Below are 8,795 nucleotides of genomic sequence, written 5' to 3'. Positions count from 1 at the left end.
TACCAATTGCTGGTAATTAATGCCTAGGAATGATTGTTTAAACAAATGAGATTTGTAAATTTTTACTCAAAATCTAGTTTTTAAAAAATATTGAATATCCCATGAACTGTCAAAGGAACAAATAAGTTTGTCTTGGACAAAGTACAGCCAGGGTGGTCCCGCGGTGACGTCACAGAGACGCGACCTGCGGGCGCTGGGAGAAGGAGCTTGCCTAGGGATGCCCAAGAAGTTCCAGGGCGAGAACACCAAGGCGGCAGCAGCCCGGGCATGGAAGGCGGAAGCCAAGGCAGCAGCCGATGCCAGGAAGCAGAAAGAACTGGAGGATGAGTACTGGAAGGACGAGGACAAACACGTCATGAGGAAGGAGCAGCGAAAGGAGGAGAAGGAGAAGCGGCGCCTGGAGCAGCTGGAGCGCAAAAAGGAGACGCAGGGGCTGCTGGAGGAGGACTCAAAGCTCAAGGGTGGCAAGACCTCTCGGGCGGCTACAACCGGCAAGGTCACCCGTGCCCAGATCGAGGAGACCCTGCGCCGAGATCTCCAGCACCGGGAGGCTCCAGAGCCAGCCGAGAAGGCCCGGAGCCACCTGGAGGTACCGCTGGAGGAGAACGTGAACCGTCGCGTGCTGGAGGAGGGCAGCGTGGAGGCGCGCACCGTGGAGGATGCCATCGCCGTGCTCAGCGTGGCTGAGGAGGCGGCTGACCGACATCCCGAGCGGCGCATGCGGCCGGCCTTCACGGCATTCGAGGCGGTAAATCTCCCAAGACTCAAGCTAGAGAACCCCAACATGCGGCTGTCACAGCTGAAGCAGCTGCTCAAGAAGATGCGCTCTCCTGACAACCCCATGAACCAGCGGGCCTTGCCCTTCAATGCCCCGAAGTGAGGGACCCAACCCTGGACTGGGGGCTGCACACAGCCAGCAAAGAGCACCACTGGGACATGGGGCACAGGAGAAGCCAGGTCCCTGCACAGGCCTGGAGCTCTGTGACCTCACACCCCTCCTCCCTGGACGGTCCCGGCTCATAGCAACCCAAACGCAAGTATAGGGCCCGGGGCTGGCCTCCCAATAAAGGCAGGTCTTTGTGGTTGTGGAAAAAAAAAAGTACAGCCAGGGTGCTCCTTAGAGGGAAGGATGGTGAAACTTTGTCTCATATACTTTGAGCATGCGTCAAGAGGGGCTAGTTCTTGGGAGAAGACATCACGGTGGGAAAGGTCAGAGAAAGATATGAAAACCCTCAACATGACAGATTGGCACCATGCCTGTGACACACTGGCTCCAGCGTGGGAGAGACCATGAGGATGGTTTAGGACAGGACAAAGTTTTGATCTGTTCTTCGTAGGGTCACTATGAGTCAACAACACAAAGCATAAGAGAGACTTGTGAGCTCTGATGATAGTACAGTCAGTAGGGACTTGTGCTGCTAACCCAGAAGTGGTGCCTCTTTTGTGGTTCAAATCCACAAACAGCTCCATGGGAGAAAGATGGGCAACCTCCTCCCTTGCAGTTTACGACCTTCAAGAAACTGCTTGAAGGTCAGCTATGAGTTGACCATATTCCAACTCGACAGCAGTGATTATAAACTAAGGAGGCATGGCGGCATAAAGGGTAAGCATCCAGCATTTAATTGAATGGCAGGTGCTTTAAATGTACAGCCATTCTTCGTGAGAAGGATGTAGCCATTAGCATCTGTAAAGATTTACAGCTTGGAAAACCTACAAGGCAGTTCTACCCTATCTTCCCCATTGGGATACTGTTAGTCACAGTCAATATGACAGCAATGGGTTTGGTTTTATTTTATATGATACTAAGGAGATCTTAGATAATGCAAACAAAAAGTGCTGGGCAAACTGAAACATTCATTTTTTTTGAACTCACACAAAAGTGGCTCAGAATAAAAAGCCTAGCAATCTGCTTTTTGAAGTTCACAACCTTGAAAATCTCATAGAGTACAGTTGTGCTCTACATACAAGGTGTCCTAAGAGTGTGCCTCAACTCCACAGCATCCCAATGTCCTTGGGTTTCCATCTCCCAGGCCTGTCAGTATCTAGTGTATAGTAAGTGTTCTAACAGCAGGTATTGAATGAGCAAAGGAATATAGCTCCAAAGTTAATACTCTCAATCATTACACTTCCATTCTATGCAGAATGATTATTTCTCTGGTGGTCTACTGGTAAGAAGCTGCACTGCAATCCTAAAGGCATGCCGTTCAAACCCACCAGTTGCTCTGTGGGAGAAAGATGAGCAGTGTCGTTTCGTGCAACCTCTGAAAATCCACTGGAGGGTTAGCTACGAGTCGGTTCAAACTTGACTGTACACAACAACAAAAATGTAGACTAAGTAAAGATTAAGAGAGCATTACTAAGTACGATTTTGGAATTTGGGGGGTTTGTGGTTGTTGCTTTCAGTTCTGCTCAATATCCTCATTCTCCCCAGAATAATTCCATCATTCCCATAGGGGTCATTGCTGGTGCCATCCCTTCAATTCACCCTTCTTCCTCCCCCTAGTGCCCATTGAAATCATATCCATCCAGCAAGGATGAATCAAGCCCACTCCTTCAAGGAAGACTTTCCAAGACCACCCCATATGCATCTGTCCCTTCTCCAAATTCCCTTATAATTACAGATACATAAACTCTATATTTCTTTTTTTTTTTTTTCAACCAAGTATGATCCCTTTACTTGACTGAAGACTCCTTCCTGAAGGACAACAATGAATTGTTTTCCTGAGTATTAACCCCAGACACAGCCTGGCAAAGACCAGACACACCAGGTACTCCATGACCACTGTCCTCAGGGCAAAGGCCAAATCTTTAGTTCACTATCACTTGCCTGGCAACCCAATCTGTACTTGGGATGAAGTTGTTGTTGTTAGGTGCCAGTGCATCACTTCTAATAAAAATGCTGTATACAACAGAACAAAACACTCCCCAGTCCTTGGCCACCCTCACAATTGTTTCCATGTTTGAACCTATTGCTACAGCCTCTATGTCAATCCATCTTGTTGAAGGTCTTCCTTTGCAGTAACCTTCTAATATAGTGTAAAAACTTTGTAGGTGGTGATACGGAAGGGGCCAAATCATCTGTCCTCCACTTTCTCCAAAATGGGTACCAGCTCCCACTTACAACAACCACGGTATGAATCCAATTCCCATGAAGTCAGACATGCCTCTAAGTTCTCACACCTTGCTCTCTTGTTAACATGATCCATCCCTTCCAACATTCTAGATGTCCTACTATCAGGTCTGCTAAGCTCATAGACCGTACCCACAATGATGGAGTATATTAGGGACATTTACAGGCTATAATTCAGGTGTCGGGGTATGATTTTTCAGTCAAGACACCTTCTCAGGCATGCTCAAATGCTGCCTGACCTGGTTTAGGGCAGTGTTACAAAGCTCTCTTAATCCTACGATTACAAGATCTCTTGAGCCTTTTCACAAACTTGGGCAAGTCCTCAGCCTTCTCCCCGTGGGACAACCACCTAGTTCAGTTCTTTCTCATGCGGGCACCTGGTTCTCTACTATTTTTGCTACTGCCGCTGCCTAAGTCCCAGTGTGTCTCACACAGAAATCTCTTGTCCAAATAGACATGAGCTTCACTCTCCACTTCTTTTTCTTGCTGGTAGAGTCTCATTTTCTGTTCCTGACTTGCTCAATTTGGCTAGATGCCAAAACTGACCAGTCCCATTATTAGTAGTCTATAAACCTTATTTGTATGATCCTACCCAAAAGGTGCTATTCTTTTCTTTTCCTTCATTAGCGTAGTCCAGCCCAACCGTGTAGCAAAGGTCAAAGCCAGTGGCTCAGAAATTAATTTTGAATAATCAGTGGTTGTTGTGATACAAAACACTGTGACTCTGGTGTGACAAATGGGATAATGGTTACCCATGGTGAACAGTGTCTGGTGGAGCTCCCAGATTAAAACAGGCTTTGAAGCAGGAGTGGCATCCACTTCAAAATAGCTTGCCTCCAGAAACTCTATGAAATTAGAGAAACAATCAAAGTTATATAAGTGTTCAGGTCTTTTGTTCATAGGGTCGCTATAAGTCATCTACAATTCAATGGTACTTAGCAACAACAACAATCACCTTATTACACATCATTTATTAAGCATGATATCCTCCTCCAGAGACTAGTCACTGCTAAATAATACTACTTCCAAGGCACATGAGACACGGTCTCACCACCCTTGTTTCAAAGGAGTATTTGACTGTATTTTTTCCAAGGAAAATTGTTCACGCTTCATCAACACTATCACTCAAAAACATCAGTTCAATTTACACAACTAACACATTTACCTTTTAATGGAAAAGTTAGAAGTTATGGTCCATCCACAGGTGCTTTGGAAGGAAGACCTGAAATTTACCTCCAACAAATGAGCCATGGAGCACAAATCGAATCTGACCCTCGTGGGATCATTATGGGCCAGAGCTGACACAACAGTAAACTATTTTAACAGCATCTGGGAACAGAATTCTATTAGTAATACGAGAGATCAAAAACAAGCTAACCCCCTTTTTGTTGCCATAGTGACTTTTATTACAGTGAGAATGAAAAATGCCCAGAGAATGTTGTGACAACAACACATAATAGTGAATGTAATATCTGCTTTCCTCAAACATACAGGCCTTATTTTGAAAACCAGTGTAATCTGACTTGACTTCAGAGGGAAGCAGTGGGAGAGTATTAAAGGACACTCTGATTCTTATCCATTCAAATGCCATGAAACTAGAGCTTCATAGGAAGAGAGGCAACCCAGAGCCTTAGGCACACAGCGTATGTGCAGTCACACTGACTCTGGTCTCAGAAGAGCTGGTGCGTAGTTCCACCTCTGCTGCCTTGTCTTAAAATTCTTATTTATTTTTGATCAAGGAATCTTGAGCTTTTATTGTGAACTAGAACCTGAAAATTAGGGTACTCAGTATTAAGAAGATCTTGAGAAAACAGACAAAATCATTCTACTCACAAAGGCACAAGATGAAAAATGTTAAGACAGAAGTCATTAGAAAGCCTTGGAATGACCTAGAAACATCAAAAGCAGCAGCTAACATCTACTGAACACTTCCTTACTGGTGTTTCTCATAGTTTAAGAGCTATATGAATATTAATAATTAGTTTGGACATGTTGCCAGGAGGAACAGTACAAGATTCCAAGCCATTGTTCATAATGTCACTATGAGTTGTAGTTGGCTTAATGGCACATAACAACAACAATGGCTTAATCTTGTTGGGGTTTCTTTCCCTTTTAAAACTGGCAATGTGGATGAGAAGGTATTTATTCCACTGAATAACTTATTCCATGTCCAGCATGGTACTGGTTGTACTTTCTCCAAGACATATCTGTTTGTTCTTTTAGCTCTCTGTAGGAATTGTCAACTATTTCATCTTGCTTGGATCCACAAGAAACATCCTTAGTGCCAGCATTCAGGAGATCTAGAGATGTATAACATTGGCAAAGTCAGTTGCCAGGGACCTCTCTAAAAATCCTGAAGAGCAATGATGTCAGCAATGCTTCAGAGCTCTAGCGTTGGAGAAGAGTCTCAGACTTACTAGATGCAAAAATAATTGCACTTTTGGCCCATGAGCTTAGACATGGTTCACTTCTTAGTTTCTTTAAGCCTGTCATTCAACCATGCTTATCATGGGCCAGACACTAGAGTCATAGAGATGAATGAGTGGCTCACTGTCATGGAGGTTGTCCAGTTAATGTACAATTGAAAAGCTGCAGAGTTGTGTACACATGAGAGGTGGGAGGGGAGGTGCCAGAGCACAGATAAGGAAGACCCATCAGGCAAGATAATGCCCAAGCAAAAATTAAAGATGGTATATGGTATGGTATGGTATGGTATGGTATGGTATGGTATGGTATGGTATGGTATGTTACATGTTGGTCTGTGAACCCAAAGATCTGCAGTTTGAATCTACTAGCCACTATACAGGAAAGAGGTAGGCAATCTCATCCCATAAAGACTCTTAGCTTCAGAATCCTCATAGAGGGTCTCTATCAGCCATGACTGATTCAGTCTCAATGGCAGTGTAGTTTTGGTTTTAGGAGATATCCAGGTTGGGAACTAACAAAAGACACCTCACCAGAGGAAGGAGATATATCTGCAAAGTCACAGAGGGTGAGTGTGTGTGTGTGTGTGTAGGGGGAGGAGAAAGATATGGGAAGACACTATGCATCTTTCTTAAGGGCAAGAGTATCAGACTTCTCTGACAGATACATCAGTTCTCGTACACCTGCCTCAAGTAGATTGTATCTCAGGGACACCTTTCTCACTGACTTGAGTCCGTTAATTCCAAATTTCAGTCACCAAGAAAAAAGTATCCCCACCAAACGTATGAATTCTTGAAGGTGAAAGGCAGACAAATATATGCCAGACCTGTTGGGTGTAACCAACAGCAGGAGGGAGGCCCAAGTGCATGTGACCATGACAGTCATTCCATCCATAGGGAAGAGAGAGAGCTCAAAAACTGCAAGAGTTCTAGATTCAATTGTGTTACCAGAAGAGATATATTGAGTCACTCCGTGTATCTGTGAATTTGAATTGGCTTATAAACAAGTTCTTTGATGATATTATCAGTTAAACAGGGGGCCATACTGAAGTAAGGTGGTTCCTAACCCTGTACGGGAATCCCAGAAAACTTGATTGTGCTTATGTAAAACCTATACTTAAACCAGGAGGCAGTCATTAGAACAGAACAAGGAAACACTGTATGGTTCAAAATCAGGAAAAGTATATGCCAGGGATGCATCCTATTTCCATATCTTTTCAATCTATTTGCAAAACAGATCATCTGGGAGGCTGGGCTCTATGAGAAGGAATGTGGGATCAGGATTGGAGGAAGACTCATCATCAACATGTGCTATGCAGATGACACAACCTTGCTTGCTGAAACTGAGGAGGACCTGAGGCATTTGCTGCAGAAGGCCAAGGACTGCAGTCTTCAATATAGATTGAATCTCAACATCAATAAAATAGATTCTCACCACTGGGCCCATTGGCAACATCATAATAGATGGTGAAGAGATAGAGATTGTTAACAGCTTCAGTTTGCTTGGATCCACAAACAACACTCTTGATACCAGCAACCAGAAAATGTAAAGACAAATTGCATTGGAAAAATCTGCTATTAAGGACCTCTCCAGGGTACTGAAGAGAAACAATGTCAGTCTGGAGACTAAGGTGTGCCTGATCCAAGCCATAGTCTTCACAATTATATGCTATGCATCGGAAAGCTAGAAAATGGCTAAGGATGATAGAAAGAGAATTGATGCCTTTGAGATGTGGTGCTGGAGTAGAATATTGAATATACCATGAACTGCTAGGAGCATAAACAGGCTCATGGTGAAAACCAGGCTGCTTCTTGGAGCAAGGATTTTGGAGCTCTGTCTGACATACTTTGGGCATGTTCTTGAAGAGACATATTCTTGGAAGGGTAGAGGGACAGTGCAACAGAAGACCTTAGATGAGATGGATTAACTCAATGACTGGAGTAATGCATCAAGGACAATGAAATTGGCTTAGGACAGAGCTTAGTTCAGAGCTGTTGTACATAAGGTCATTATGAGTTGGAGTCGATGCAATGGCACATAACAACAACAAACCTGCATGACTGTTGCCCTAATAAAAGAGCAGAAAAGACACAGACAGGCTGGAGGGAGACAGCCAGGGGTAAGAAGAATAAAACCAAATAGCACACGAGACTACTAGAAGCAGGAAGAGGCTGGGAAGAGCTTTCCCTAGAACACACAAAGAAGGCAGAGGCCTGCCAGCTCTCGGAAGTCAAACACCTAACCTCCAAAGATATGAAAATAGATTTCTCTCCTTCTAAGTCACCCAGTTTGTACTATTTCCTTTTGGAAGCCAATGCAATGAGGAAGCTAATTATTGTTTTCATGAGTAGAGCGGAAGGAAGACTAGTAAAGTAAAATGTAAATTTTTTCAGAGGACCAAGAGCTCACTCAGACTAATGGCCCTGAGTGGCTTAAGGACCCCTGCTTTTATTTGTATTCCAAAACAAAGGAACAGTTCATAAAACTTTGGAAATTACTTCAGAGAGCTAGCACGGGCCTAGTACACAGATAGAGAAAAGACATTTATTCAAACAAGACTTCTTTGTATTCATTAACTGTATTACTGTCAAGACTTCTGTGTATCAATCAACTATGTTACTATGTTTTCTTATATTTATAACAACCTTATCAGGAACAAGAATATCTGCTTCTATCTTCAAGGGGGTATGTGTCCCAGGATAAACAAGAACTGCTTGTGGTTCTCTTTCTTGGCACACCTCACATGTAAGTCATGCAGCCAAGTCCTGATGACACATATCCCTTGCCTTAAAGTAATACTACACTAGTCATAAAACAAATCTATTCCTGAGCAAAAAAATATAATAAAACAGATCACACATTTATAGTATTTTCTTTATGAAAAGAACTATTCATCATTTTGTTTACATAGCTGTTATGTACCATCGAGTCAGAACCACCACATAGCTGACATAGTCTCAATCTTGCATTACGTAGATTGCACAACCTTGCTTACTGAAAGTGAGGAAGACTTGAAGAACGTGCTACAGAAGATCAAAGACTGCATCCTTCAATATGGACTGCATCTCAATATCAAGAAGACCAAAATCCTCACCACCAGGCAATAGGAAGTATCATAATGGATGGAATAAGGATTGAAATTTTTTTTAATTTCACCTTATGTGGATTCACAATCAACATCCTTGTTACCAGTAGTCAGGAAATTAAAAAATTAATTGCACTTGCTAGAGAGGAATAATGT

At 43.3% G+C, this 8,795-nt stretch overlaps 1 pseudogene; it reads left to right on the top strand.

The window, feature by feature from the left end:
• Positions 1-217: 217 nt before the first annotated feature.
• On the top strand, positions 218-880 carry LOC102855903 (annotated as a pseudogene).
• The last annotated feature ends 7,915 nt before the right edge of the window (positions 881-8,795 follow it).

The sequence above is a fragment of the Elephantulus edwardii genome, unplaced genomic scaffold (genome assembly GCF_000299155.1).
Source record: "Elephantulus edwardii isolate Elephantulus edwardi_28Jun2011 unplaced genomic scaffold, EleEdw1.0 scaffold00059, whole genome shotgun sequence".
In the NCBI taxonomy this organism is placed as follows: domain Eukaryota; kingdom Metazoa; phylum Chordata; class Mammalia; order Macroscelidea; family Macroscelididae; genus Elephantulus; species Elephantulus edwardii.
Note: the sequence above shows the minus strand (reverse complement) of the source record. Positions and strands in the feature narration are given on the sequence as shown.